Genomic DNA, 15,421 nt, shown 5'->3' with positions numbered 1-15,421 from the left:
AAGACCCAAAGGGCTCGTTTATCAACAATGGAGCATCTAAGTTCCAATCTAATGTTTTTCACTCATTATCTTTGGGCAAAATTTATCACAATGTTGTGTGTGTTTTGTTAGGTTTGGCGTTAATTAACCCGTTCATCCCCAGGCCTGTTTTCATCTTCATGACCAGGCCAAATTTTACAAGTGTTAGTTTAAGGCTAGAGTCACACTTAACATATGAAAAATCGCTCCGAGTCTCCCTGCCGAGAGTCGCACAAGTGTAATGCCAGTGTCATGCGAGTACAATCCGATTTCTCACACCTAGCATCCGAATGACATCTGATTGCAATGCGATTTTAACATGAGCTTTTGCAAACAGCAATTCTCTATGTCATTTACACATCATTTTCAAAGGAAATATTTTTCAAAATACACACACATACAGTAGAGAGATAGATAGATAAATAGAATTAAAGACGGCAATTAATCTGCTGCATACAGTATAATCACAGAGTGACAAGTTAGAATAGAATAGCTAGAATATATACATACAGAATACATAGATATATAGATGTCACTGACACACACATACATGTATATACTGTATATATATATATATATGTATATATATATATATATATATATATATATATATATATATATATATATATACATTTAGATTACATAGATAGCAGAAAAGCTGGCAATTCATCTGCCGTGTTCTATAAAATCACTGCAGGAGCTGACAGGATGGAAGAGATGGATCACATGCAGTAAATACAAATAGATCGGGCAGATATATAGATGTCAGTGACAAATACAATTAGTACAGTGTGTGTGTAAATTATTGTACATATATATTTAATTAATAAAAGTTTATTTTTTGAACGTAAATGGTGTGGGCTCCCACACAATTTTCATAACCAGCAGAAGTAAAGCCAATGGCTGGGGGCATATGTTTATAGCCTGGGAAGGGGATAATACCCATGGAGCTTCCCAGGCTATTAATATCAGCTCACAACTGTATACTTAACCTTTACTGGCTATTAAATTGGGTGACAAAAAAAAATGATGTGGGGTCCCCCCATAATTAATAACCAGCAAAGGCTATGCAGACAGCTGCAGGCTGAATTAATAGCCTAGGAAGGGGCCATGGATACTGCCCCCTTCTAGCTAAAAGCATCAGCTCTCAGCTGCACCAAAAAAGGCGCATCTCTAAGATGTGCCAATTCTGGCATTTAGCCTCGCTCTTCCCAGTTGCCCTGTGGCGGTGGCAAATGGCGTAATAGTTGGGGGGGTTGATGTCACCTTTGTATTGTCTGGTAACATCATGCCCCAAGGTTAGTAATGGTACTCACTTCACCTATGTATTGTATGGGAAATTTTTCCACGGCAGTGACGTCACATAGGTAAAATGAGTTCATTGGCCGTAAACTTGCAGGACCTATCAGACGGCACCGGGAGCAGGAGAATTTGATCACGCTTGTGGTGCCCTCAGACAGGGAATAGCAGTTCACAGAGAGACACCGAGCACATGTGCTCAGTTTCTCAGCTGGATGACAGGCTGAATGGTCACACCATGCAGCCTGCCATCTAGATGTAGAAGAGCTGAACCCATCGTAGAACTAATAGATTAAAAGCATCTCTGCGGAAAGGTGAGGAATTTTTGTTATTTGTTTTTTTTTTACCTCTTTTGCTCCAAATTTTGCATTTTCATAAAGGTAACAGAAGAAATTGCACCATACAATTTGTAGTGCAATTTCTCCAGAGTACCCCATATGTGAGGATATACTACTATTGAGGCACAGTTCAAAGCTCAGAAGGGAAGAAGCGCCATATTAGCGTTCTGAATTTGCTGGAATGGTATGAGGGTGCCGTGTTATATTGGCAGAGCCCCTGAGGGGTCAGAACAACAGAAACCCCAAAAATGTGAATTCATTTTACAAACTTCATTCCTCAATGACTTAATCTAGGGGTGCAGTGATCATATTGACACCACATGTGCCTCACAGATTTTTATACTACTAATCGGTGAAGAAAAAATAAATTACGGTACTTTTTACCACTAAAATGTTGTTTTAGCCCTAACTTTTAAATTTTTCTAAGGGCTAATAGGAATTTTTTTTTTTCAACAAACTGAGGTCCATTTTTTCCTGAGTGCGCCAATACTCTACATGTAATCAGGAAATATTTTTCAGGCACAGTGCAAAGCTCAGAAGGCAAGGAGCCAGATTTTACTGTTGATGCTCACAGGTGACATGATCCCCCATAAGTAACCCCATTTTACTTACTACACCCCTCAATGAATTCATCTAGGGTTTCAGTGATCATAATGCTCCCATGGGTGTGCCACAGAATTTTATAACATTGGGCAGTGAAGAAAAAATAACTACATTTTTACCACCAAAATTTTGTCTTAGCCCCAGATTTTACATTTTCACACAAGAAGTGAGTAAAAATGGCACCAAAATTTGTCCCACAATTTCTACTGAATGAGGCAATATCCCATATGTGGCTGCAAAGTACTACATACGGAAAGACTTGGGAGGGACGAAGCGCTATTTGCCTCCTGGAATGCAGATTTTCCTACAACAGTTGGCGGACTCCTTAGGCTACGTTCACATTTGCGTTGTTGGGCGCAGCGTCGTCGACACATACCGATGCATGCGTCATACGCCCCTATCTTTAACATGGGGGTGCATGGACATGCGCCAGTATGCGTTGTCCTGCGTTGCATGACGCATGTGTTTTTTTGGCGCACCAGACAGGGCGCAGACGACGCTACAGGTTGCAGTTTTGATGCGTCACATTTCCAAAGAAAAACGTATGCAACGCACCTGCGTCGTAAATGCGCCAAAAAAACACATTAGTGTCTATTAAAAACGCATAGGGCGCAGTTGCATGCGTTGAGCCGCGTTTTTTGACGCATGCGCCTTTTGACTAAATTTATTTTTGGGGGGGCGTTTTGGATCTTCAATTGTATAGGACAACGCATGCGTCAAAAAATGCTGCGTTGTGTATGCGTTTGACATGCGTTGTGCGTTGCGTTGACGACGCTGCGCCCAACAATGCAAATGTGAACGTAGCCTAACACAGAGTCCCTAATTGCTAGAAAGCAAAATTTCCTCTCAAGTGGCCCCAGTTTGGAAACTATACCCCTTGGGGAATTTATCTACAGGTGTAGTGATGATTTTGACTTCATGTGTATTTTCCAGAAACAAGCAGCAATGAATGTTGCCGATTTAAAATTGCAAACTGTCATTGTAGTGACGAGTATGCTGTAGTCACCAGTACGTTGCAGTCACCAGTAAGTTATGCCCAGCCCTTGCTTCTGGAGATATGCACCCGTAAACTAGGTGGGCTCTCATCGTTTCAAAAATTCCAAACATGTGGATGCTATATGTGTTTTAGGCACACTGTGGGGCTTCGAAGGGAGGGGGGCATTTGGATTTGAAAGCGCAGAATTTGCTGAATTTCTTTTGGCGGCTGAGGAGCCATTTCGCTTTTCCAGAGCCTTTGTACTACCAGTAACGTGGAAGCCACCTATATTTCCATTAAAAGATGACAAACTTGATTGGGGACTTGCTTTTTTTGTGGATTGAGTTGAAGATTTTATTGGGAACATTTTACACAACGTTTTGGATCACAGTTATCCGTTGCTCTATGCTGACCACTTACTTTGGGGTTTCCATCTAAATCTCTGAGTGACATGATTCAGATGAAACCTCCAAGGGATCCCTTCACTATGATGAGGCAGCAGAGTTACTCTGGACTCTGTCTGGCCTCTACTCAGCGGTGTCCTTCATTTAAGAAGTGCACAAACTGTGGCCAAAGGCACTTTTATGCAATCCTAAAAAGATGGACACTGCCATCTCACAGGTCAGATGACGTGCCTCCATCTGCCTCATTATAGGGAATCTTCCACCAGAGGTTCTGTCTGAATCACCTATTTCAGAGGTTTACATAGAAACCCCGATGCAAGTGCTTAGCACAGAGGGCAGGATAAATGTGCGCCGAGCCTTACTGCGTTCTTTGGGCGGCAGAATGAAAAAATTAACAGCAGGTGAAGAATTGATTTTATTTATTTTTTATGCCGTTCCTCGTGCAGTATAAGTGATTAAGTGACTTTATTCTTTGGGTCGGTGCGATTACAATGATACCAGATTTATATAGGGTTTTTATGTTTGGCTACTGTCACACACTAAAAGATGCTTTTTATTGCAAAAAATATTGCATTATCAAATTTTGAGAGTTATAATTTTTCCATATTTTGGCTCACAGAGTCATGTAATGGCTTGTTTTTTGTGGGATGAGTTAACATTTTTATTGGTACCATTTTTGTGCATATGACATTTTGTGATCACTTTCTATTTTGATTTTTGGGAGGCAGAATGAACAAAAACCAGCAATTCAGGATTTTCTTTTCTGGGGGGGTGAGGTTTATGCTGTTCTGTGTCTGTGGTAAAATTGATAAGGCAGTTTTATTCTTCAGGTCAGTACGATTACAGCGATACCTCACTATTACACAATAAACTATTTTATAGACAAAATAATTATTTTTGCATCGCTTTATTCTGAGAGCTATAACTTTTTTATTTGTTCGCTGATAGAGCTGTATGGCAGCTTGTTTCTTGCAGGACAAGATTACATTTTCAGTGGTATCATGATTATTTACTGTACATCCGTCTTTTTGATCCTGTTTTATTCCACTTTTTGTTCGGCGTTATGATGATAAAGTATTTTTCTTGTATTGTTTTTTATTTTTTTATGGTGTTTATTAAAGGGCTTACCTAGTGGGACAGTTTTATAGGTCACATCATTGCGGACACGTCAATACCAAATAAATGTAGTTTTATTGTTTATATATTTTTTAATTCAAATGTTTATAGATACAATATCTTTTGATTTTTTTAATTATTATTTTTGATTTTTTTTATATTTTTGCAAATATTTTAAAATTATGTTTTACTTTTTTTTACTTTTTTACTTAGTCACACTATGAGGCTATCATTTTTCGCAGACTGATCGCTTCTATGGTATAGGGATGAAGCATCCCCATGATGTAGAAACTGTCAGCTCTGCACTGACAGAGAAGCTTGCTGATCATGTATTGCGCATGATCAGCATGTTTCCTAGCCATGGTGACCCGGATGTCGTCATGACAGCATCGGGTCACCATAGTAAGAATCAGAACCCCACATCATGCCGTGGCGTCTCCAACTCAAAAGCATTACATCCAAGCACCACACAATGATTGTTGAGTGCCAAGTGTGGCACCCCTGAGGGTCCAGTCACCACAGAAGTACTGTACCTCAGCCAGAGGTGTGGTACTCTGCTCTCAGGTAAGGAAGGGACACTACCCAGGACTCACACATTAGCATTTAACACTAGACCTCTATAGGCCTGGAGGGAACTAGGTAGAGGGTGTGGGTGGAGGAAGTAGAGAGGGGAGGAGTCAGTGACAAGAATAGTGAACAGAGAGAGCCAGAGGGAGTTGGAGCTGGGGATTTGAGCACTGAGGAGCTCGTCCCAGCACCAGAGGACAGAGAGAGGTCAAGTAAGATAGAGAGAAGCTCCTGACAGAAAGAAGAGAGAGAAGGGGTCCTAGGGGCACAGGTAGTGAGGAATCCACTCGACTGTAGTTGGGTGGAGGGACCAGGTCGCAGTGGGGGAATCGGCCCACAGACAAGTGGAGAAGTACAAGGCTCAGCTATCCAGTTGGAGGCTGAGGTATCTGTATGTGCCACAGCCACAACCTAACACACACACGCTGAAAAGGCAGCCACATAGGATCAAGAGGACCAGGAGGACATCGCCCGACAGGAGCCGAGGCTGCTGGCTTGAGACACTGTGTGTGAAGGCGAAGGGCAGGAGAGACAGGAGCCAGCGCAGTGAGATGGCCAGGAAAGGCACATAAGAAGGGGGTTCTGGCAAAGTGGTCCCCAAATTACCTGAGAGCTGGCTGGACAACAGACCCAGAGGATACAGCACCTGGCTGGGGACTGCATATAAGAACTGTGAGTAAAGTGTGAAAACTGCACCCTGCTGTGTCCTCTGAATTATTATTGCATCACCTGCCCTTCATCACAACATTCACCATCATTACCTTGAACTCTTTAACTGCCCTGGGGCCTAGCTCTACCCATGGAGAGCTGAAACATCTCTGCTGCGTCACCATTTGTCCCAGTGGACCTGAACCGCAGCGTCGGCCATTTCCCTATTGCAGGGCACCATGGGTGGCATCATGAACTAACTCCATATAGACTTTATTTCCCCTTCATTTCACTAATTTTATTGGACGCCCAGGGCCACAGACCAGGTCACTGCTGCTGTGACAACTTCCTTAAGAACAATCAGCCCGAGTACCCCACGGTCCTAGTGGGTGCTCTACAAGCACATCTGAGCAGCCAGATACTCAAGTTATATTCGGGTATTTCTGAGCAAGTTTGCTCTTTACTAGTGTTGAGCATTCCGATACCGCAAGTAATGGGTATCGGCCGATACTTGCGGTATCGGAATTCCGATACCGAGTTCCGATACTTTTGTGGTATCGGAAATCGGAATCGGAAGTTCCCAGTGTATTGTTCCCAGGGTCTGGAGGAGAGGAGACTCTCCTTCAGGCCCTGGGATCCATATTCATGTAAAAAATAAAGAATTAAAATAAAAAAATATGGATATACTCACCCGTCCGGGGGCCCCTGGACCTTACCGATTGTAACCAGCAGCCTCCGTTCCTAAGAATGAGCAGTTTAAGACCTTCGATGACGTCGCGGCTTGTGATTGGTCGCGTGCCGCTCATGTGACCACTCACGCGATCAATCACAGGCTGCGACGTCATCGCAGGTCCTAAACTCCTCATTGGTCCCATCTGTAAAAAATTGTAAGATGTCTGCGATTTTTTTAAGCTGATAAAGATTCTACAAATTATTTTGGCCGTAATTATCATCTTTTTATAGTTCAATGTATGTCTTCATACAGAATTATGCTCTGTAGACATGGATCACAAATAATCATAATGATTTATTATGGTTTTCCACAGTGTCCGTAATAAATTTTGTCTGTCCGTGATTTTTTGATAAGCCATTGAAAGAAATGCAAAAAGTCAAAGTGGCAACCAAGACACCATCCATTTAGAATCCATGCTGTTTGTGTTTAGCATTGTAATGGGATGGAAAATCTTTGAATTGTATATACCGATACTTATTTTTTTCACAATAAAAGAACACTGATGCTAAAAACTGATATATGATTTACCAACCAAGCAATAACAACAATCTGATCCAAAACACAAAAACTGATCTTGATGTCACTACCAGATGTGTGTTGAAAATCGTATGGCCTCTATAGGGTGACTTGTCTAGTATTAACTCTGTTGCCCCTCATGCTTATCAATTGATCTGTATTTTACTCTTGGAGGCAATAAGAGAGGTTTTGTTAACTTGGGGGTGCTCCTGACTTTTTTGGGTGCATTGTGAGTGGACTTGGAATTGACACTGCGTTTCCACTGGTTCAGCTCTTGCTCTCTGTCCTCTTGTCACTCAGCTCCTTTATGTCTTGATTCTGCTGGCTTCTCTCTGACTCTCATACTAAACACTATACATACAGGAGATCATCTTTTACACTGCACCACTTTCTTCTTGTCCGCCATGAAATTTTTCCTTCATTAACTGGCTCTGCCAACTATTACATCCGTGTTAAGGCCTCACCTTGTGAGGTGAATCCTCTAAACCCAGGTCCTGGTGGGCACATGGATTCTGAGAGTTGATGCAGCAGCATGAAGGCAAGTGGGCAGCAGGAGCTGGGATCACTGGAGGCCGCAGGCCATCAGTACACAGGAAAGCATGCATGAAGCAAGGACTTGAAGCACTGGAGGCCCCAGTCAGTCAGGGCACTGGAAAGTTCAAGATAATGCAGACCGAAGCAGGCCAGAAACTGGTAGTGATGCACAGTAAAGCAAACAGAACCAAGAGTCTTACTACCAAGAAATATGTGTGTGTCTTGATGAGCCTTACATAGGATTAGACAGATGACGCCATGGGAGTATGCCATGCATGGAGCACAGCATAGAGCAGCTGCCACAGAGGAAGGTGATGAAGCACTGCGGAGCTGAGGCAGAGGCATAACAGTCCTATTCTGTAGATTATAAACCTGCTATATTACATTTATAATACTATGCGACCATGAGACTTTTTAAAATTTAGATGCTTGGGACAACTGCGATTTCTGCTTCCTCTAATGCTACTACAATGCCTTTAAGCTCATGAGTTTTTTTTATTAGTACAAAGTTAAAGAGATCTCCCCAACATTACAAACTAGCACCTATTTATAAGATTGGTGGTAACTTGTTAATCGGGGAGGGTCTGAACATAGGGATATGCAAAAATCCAGTAAACAAGGCTCTGAGATGCCCCGTTGGAATTCAGCAGTGGCTGTGTATGTTCTCCACTACCCCATCTATTATAATAGATAAGTATCTGTGTGACTGCCTGAGCCTGGCAGTCCCATAAAGAATAAAGATTTGGCATGCGTGGCCCGTATGCACAACCCCTGCTTCGTACCTGCACATGATTTCAGAGCCCTGTTCTCTGGAACTATGGGGGAACAGCTTTGAAAAGTTGATATGATGTGAATAGCTATTAAAGTTTTTGAAGGCGCTTCTGATATTTGATGGTTCTAGGACCGAGACTACAAAGTTAAAGGCATAATCAGATTTCGGTATTGCATTGCGAAAAATTATTTTATTTTTCATTTTCCTTAGTTGATTTTCATAGTTACATGTTATGACCCCAATGGCGAGGGTCTCAGAGGAATAAGTAAGTCTGCGATGTACAAAAATCCAGCTCATAGGGCAGTGGTAACTGGGATGACCATATATCTACTCCTAACGCCAACACTAGAAGTAGCCGGGGAACATGCCTACGTTGGTCGCTAGATGTCTCGCGCCAGCCGGAGATCTAACTACCCCTAGAAGAGGAAAACAAAGACCTCTCTTGCCTCCAGAGAAAGGACCCCAAAAGTAGGATACAAGCCCCCCACAAATAATAACGGTGAGGTAAGAGGAAATGACAAACATAGAAATGAACTAGGTTTAGCAAAGAGAGGCCCACTTACTAATAGCAGAATGTAGTAAGATAACTTATATGGTCAACAAAAACCCTATCAAACATCCACTCTGGAAATTCAAGAACCCCCGAACCGTCTAACGGCCCGGGGGGAGAACACCAGCTCCCTAGAGCTTCCAGCAAGGACAGGATACAGATAAAGTACAAGCTGGACAAAAATGCAAACAAAAACAAATAACAAAAAGCAAGGAAGCAGACTTAGCTTAATCTAGCAGAAACCAGGATCAGTAGACAAGAGCACAACAGATTAGCTCTGATTACAACGTTGCCAGGCATAGAACTGAAGGCCCAGGGAGCTTATATAGCAACACCCCTGAACTAACGGCCCAGGTGAGCATACAAGGGATGACTGACATATCCAGAGTCAAATCACTAGTAACCACTAGAGGGAGCCAAAAAGCAAATTCACAACAGTACCCCCCCTTAGTGAGGGGTCACCGAACCCTCACCAAGACCACCAGGGCGATCAGGATGAGCGGCGTGAAAGGCACGAACCAAATCGGCCGCATGCACATCAGAGGCGACCACCCAGGAATTATCCTCCTGACCATAGCCCTTCCACTTGACCAGGTACTGAAGCCTCCGCCTGGAGAGACAAGAATCTAAGATCTTCTCCACCACGTACTCCAACTCGCCCTCAAACAACACCGGAGCAGGAGGCTCAGCAGAAGGAACCACAGGCACAACGTACCGCCGCAACAAGGACCTATGAAATACGTTGTGAATGGCAAACGACACCGGAAGATCCAGGCGAAAGGACACAGGATTAAGGATTTCCAATATCTTGTAAGGACCAATGAAGCGAGGCTTAAACTTGGGAGAGGAGACCTGTTGTGATTTTGCTTTTTGCTCCCTCTAGTGGTCATTAGTGATTTGACTCTGGAGCGTCTGTCTTTTTCTATATCCTCACCTGGGCCGTTAGTTCAGGGGCGTTGCTATATAAGCTCCCTGGACCTTCAGTTCAATGCCTGGCATCGTTGAAATCAGAGCTAATCTGTTGTGCTCTTGTCCTCTGATCCTGGTTCCTGTTTTTCAAGCTAAGTCTGCTTCTTTGCTTTTTGCTTTTGTTTTGTTTGGTATTTTTGTCCAGCTTGTTCCTATCTGTATCCTGACCTTTGCTGGAAGCTCTAGGGGGCTGGTGTTCTCCCCCCGGACCGTTAGACGGTTCGGGGGTTCTTGAATCTCCAGCGTGGATTTTTATAGGGTTTTTGTTGACCAGATAAGTTATCTTGCTATATTCTGCTATTAGTAAGCTGGCCTCTCTTTGCTGAACCTAGTTCATTTCTGTGTTTGTCATTTCCTCTTACCTCACCGTTATTATTTGTGGGGGGCTTGTATCTTGCTTTGGGGTCCCTTTCTCTGGAGGCAAGAGAGGTCTTTGTTTTCTTCTCCTAGGGGTAGTTAGATTCTCCGGCTGGCGCGAGTCATCTAGCGATCACCGTAGGCATGATCCCCGGCTACTTCTAGTGTTGGCGTTAGGAGTAGCTATTTGGTCAACCCAGTTACCACAGCCCTATTAGCTGGATTTTTGTATCTTGCAGACTTACACGTTCCTCTGAGACCCTGTCCACTGGGGTCATAACAGTATGCCAGGCCAGTATTAAATGTTTAATGCATTGCAGAAGTGGGATTATAAGAAAGAAAATTTTGAGTTTTTTTTTTCCCCTCTCTCATTTTTTTTTTCTTTTCCCCTTTACCTCAGAGTGGCTTAAGCTTGCTGCAGACATGAATGTCCAGACCTTGATTACAAGTGTGGACCAGCTTGCCGCTCGTGTGCAGGGTATACAAGATTATGTTACCAGAAATCCTAGGTCTGAACCCAAGATTCCGATTCCTGAACTGTTTTCAGGAGACCGATTTAAGTTTAGGAATTTCAGGAATAATTGTAAATTATTTTTGTCCCTGAAACCTTGTTCGTCTGGAGACTCTGCTCAACAAGTAAAAATTGTTATTTCATTCTTACGGGGTGACCCTCAGGATTGGGCTTTTTCGTTGGCGCCAGGAGATCCGGCATTGGCTGATATTGATGCGTTTTTTCTGGCGCTCGGTTTACTTTATGAGGAACCCAATCTTGAGATTCAGGCAGAGAAAGCCTTGCTGGCTATGTCTCAGGGCCAGGACGAGGCTGAGGTGTATTGCCAAAAATTTCGGAAATGGTCCGTGCTGACACATTGGAACGAGTGTGCACTGGCTGCTAATTTTAGAAATGGCCTTTCTGAGGCCATTAAGAATGTTATGGTGGGTTTTCCCATTCCCACAGGTCTGAATGATACCATGTCCTTGGCTATTCAAATTGACCGGCGGTTGCGGGAGCGCAAAACCGCAAATTCCCTCATGTTGTTGTCTGAACAGACACCTGATGTGATGCAATGTGATAGAAAAACCGCAAATTCCCTCATGTTGTTGTCTGAACAGACACCTGATGTGATGCAATGTGATAGAATCCTGACTAGAAATGAGAGGAAAATTCATAGACGCCGGAATGGCTTGTGCTACTACTGTGGTGATTCTACACATGTTATCTCAGCATGCTCTAAACGTATATCTAAGGTTGTTAGTCCTGTCACCGTTGGTAATTTGTATCCTAAGTTTATTCTGTCTGTAACTTTGATTTGCTCACTGTCATCTTATCCTGTCATGGCGTTTGTAGATTCAGGTGCTGCCCTGAGTCTTATGGATCTCTCATTTGCTAAGCGCTGTGGTTTTATTCTTGAACCATTAGAAAATCCTATCCCTCTTAGGGGTATTGATGCTACGCCATTGGCAGAAAATAAGCCGCAGTATTGGACACAGGTTACCATGTGCATGACTCCTGAACACCGCGAGGTGATACGTTTTCTCGTTCTACATAAAATGCATGATTTGGTTGTTTTGGGGCTGCCATGGTTGCAGACCCATAATCCAGTCCTTGACTGGAAGGCTATGTCAGTGTCTAGTTGGGGCAGTCGTGGTATTCATGAGGATTCCCTGCCTGTGTCTATTGCTTCTTCTACGCCTTCGGAAGTTCCGGAGTACTTGTCTGATTATCAGGATGTCTTCAGCGAGTCCAGGTCCAGTGCACTGCCTCCTCATAGGGAGTGTGACTGCGCAATAGAGTTGATTCCAGGCAGTAAGTTTCCTAAGGGAAGATTATTTAACCTATCGGTACCTGAACATACCGCTATGCGTTCATATATTAGAGAGTCTCTGGAGAAGGGGCATATCCGTCCTTCTTCCCCTCTTGGTGCGGGATTCTTTTTTGTGGCCAAAAAGGACGGATCTTTGAGGCCTTGTATTGACTATCGGCTCTTGAATAAGATCACTGTCAAATTTCAGTATCCTTTGCCGCTGTTGTCTGACTTGTTTGCCCGGATTAAAGGTGCCAAGTGGTTTACCAAGATAGACCTTCGTGGTGCGTACAACCTTGTGCGCATTAAGCAAGGGGATGAATGGAAAACCGCATTCAATACGCCCGAAGGTCATTTTGAGTACTTGGTGATGCCTTTTGGGCTCTCTAATGCCCCTTCAGTTTTTTAGTCCTTTATGCATGACATTTTCCGGAACTATCTGGATAAATTTCTGATCGTTTATCTGGATGATATTCTGTTTTTTTCTGATAATTGGGACTCGCATGTGGAGCAGGTCAGGATGGTCTTTAAAATTTTGCGTGAAAATTCTTTGTTTGTCAAGGGCTCAAAGTGTCTTTTTGGTGTACAGAAGGTTCCCTTTTTGGGGTTCATTTTTTCCCCTTCTGCTGTGGAGATGGACCCAGTCAAGGTCCGAGCTATTCTTGATTGGACTCAGCCCTCGTCAGTTAAGAGTCTTCAGAAGTTCTTGGGTTTCGCTAACTTCTACCGTCGTTTTATCGCTAACTTTTCTAGCATTGTGAAACCTTTGACGGATATGACCAAGAAGGGCTCCGATGTGGTTAATTGGGCTCCTGCTGCCGTGGAGGCTTTCCAGGAGTTGAAACGTCGGTTTACTTCGGCGCCTGTTTTGTGCCAGCCTGATGTCTCGCTTCCCTTTCAAGTTGAGGTGGATGCTTCAGAGATTGGAGCAGGGGCCGTTTTGTCGCAGAGAGGCCCTGGTTGCTCTGTTATGAGACCTTGCGCATTTTTCTCTACGAAGTTTTCGCCTGCGGAGCGAAATTATGATGTGGGCAATCGGGAGTTGTTGGCCATGAAATGGGCATTTGAGGAGTGGCGTCATTGGCTCGAGGGTGCTAAGCATCGTGTGGTGGTCTTGACTGATCACAAAAATCTGATGTATCTCGAGTCTGCTAAACGCCTGAATCCTAGACAGGCCCGCTGGTCATTGTTTTTCTCCCGTTTTGACTTTGTTGTCTCGTATTTACCAGGTTCAAAGAATGTGAAGGCCGATGCTCTTTCCAGGAGCTTTGTGCCTGATGCTCCTGGAGTCGCTGAACCTGTTGGTATTCTTAAGGATGGTATTATCTTGTCAGCTATTTCTCCAGATCTGCGACGTGTGTTGCAGAGATTTCAGGCTGATAGGCCTGATTCTTGTCCACCTGACAGACTGTTTGTGCCTGATAAGTGGACCAGCAGAGTCATTTCCGAGGTTCATTCCTCGGTGTTGGCAGGTCACCCAGGAATTTTTGGCACCAGAGATCTGGTGGCCAGATCCTTTTGGTGGCCTTCCTTGTCTAGGGATGTGCGGTCATTTGTACAGTCCTGTGGGACTTGTGCTCGAGCTAAGCCTTGCTGTTCTCGTGCCAGCGGGTTGCTCTTGCCCTTGCCTGTCCCTAAGAGACCTTGGACACATATCTCCATGGATTTCATTTCTGATCTTCCGGTGTCTCAGGGCATGTCTGTTATCTGGGTGATATGTGATCGCTTCTCCAAGATGGTCCATTTGGTTCCTTTGCCTAAGCTGCCTTCCTCTTCCGATCTAGTTCCTGTGTTTTTCCAGAACGTGGTTCGTTTGCACGGCATCCCTGAGAATATTGTGTCAGACAGAGGATCCCAGTTCGTTTCCAGATTCTGGCGATCCTTTTGTAGTACGATGGGCATTGACTTGTCGTTTTCGTCTGCTTTCCATCCTCAGACTAATGGACAGACGGAGCGAACTAATCAGACTTTGGAGGCTTATTTGAGGTGTTTTGTCTCTGCTGATCAGGACGATTGGGTGACCGTCTTGCCGTTAGCTGAGTTTGCCCTTAATAATCGGGCTAGTTCCGCCACCTTGGTTTCGCCGTTTTTCTGCAACTCTGGTTTCCACCCTCGTTTTTCTTCGGGTCATGTGGAACCTTCTGACTGCCCTGGGGTGGATTCTGTGGTGGATAGGTTGCAGCGGATCTGGAATCTTGTGGTGGACAACTTGAAGTTGTCACAGGAGAGGGCTCAGCGTTTTGCCAACCGCCGCCGCGGTGTGGGTCCCCGACTACGTGTTGGGGATTTGGTGTGGCTTTCTTCCCGCTTTGTTCCTATGAAGGTTTCCTCTCCCAAATTTAAACCTCGTTTTATTGGTCCTTACAAGATATTGGAAATTCTTAATCCTGTATCCTTTCGCCTGGATCTTCCTGTGTCGTTTGCTATCCACAACGTGTTTCATAGGTCCTTGTTGCGGCGGTACGTTGTGCCTGTGGTTCCTTCTGCTGAGCCTCCTGCTCCGGTGTTGGTTGAGGGCGAGTTGGAGTACGTGGTGGAGAAGATCTTGGATTCTCGTCTCTCCAGGCGGAGGCTTCAGTACCTGGTCAAGTGGAAGGGCTATGGTCAGGAAGATAATTCCTGGGTGGTCGCCTCTGATGTTCATGCGGCCGATTTAGTTCGTGCCTTTCACGCCGCTCATCCTGATCACCCTGGTGGTCGTGGTGAGGGTTCGGTGACCCCTCACTAAGGGGGGGGTACTGTTGTGATTTTGCTTTTTGCTCCCTCTAGTGGTCATTAGTGATTTGACTCTGGAGCGTCTGTCTTTTTCTATATCCTCACCTGGGCCGTTAGTTCAGGGGCGTTGCTATATAAGCTCCCTGGACCTTCAGTTCAATGCCTGGCATCGTTGAAATCAGAGCTAATCTGTTGTGCTCTTGTCCTCTGATCCTGGTTCCTGTTTTTCAAGCTAAGTCTGCTTCTTTGCTTTTTGCTTTTGTTTTGTTTGGTATTTTTGTCCAGCTTGTTCCTATCTGTATCCTGACCTTTGCTGGAAGCTCTAGGGGGCTGGTGTTCTCCCCCCGGACCGTTAGACGGTTCGGGGGTTCTTGAATCTCCAGCGTGGATTTTTATAGGGTTTTTGTTGACCAGATAAGTTATCTTGCTATATTCTGCTATTAGTAAGCTGGCCTCTCTTTGCTGAACCTAGTTCATTTCTGTGTTTGTCATTTCCTCTTA

At 44.2% G+C, this 15,421-nt stretch overlaps 1 protein-coding gene across 3 annotated transcripts in view; it reads left to right on the top strand.

Annotated features, from left to right (window-relative positions):
* The window catches only part of LOC143808719 (cytochrome P450 2C14-like), a 564,240-nt gene that overhangs the window by 337,614 nt on the left and 211,205 nt on the right, over nt 1-15,421 (top strand). The gene's annotated exons all lie outside the window — the stretch shown is intronic.

This window comes from Ranitomeya variabilis, chromosome 2 (assembly GCF_051348905.1).
Source record: "Ranitomeya variabilis isolate aRanVar5 chromosome 2, aRanVar5.hap1, whole genome shotgun sequence".
Taxonomy (NCBI): Eukaryota; Metazoa; Chordata; class Amphibia; order Anura; family Dendrobatidae; genus Ranitomeya; species Ranitomeya variabilis.
The sequence above is the reverse complement of the archived record's forward strand: the minus strand, read 5'-3'. Positions and strand labels throughout refer to the sequence as shown.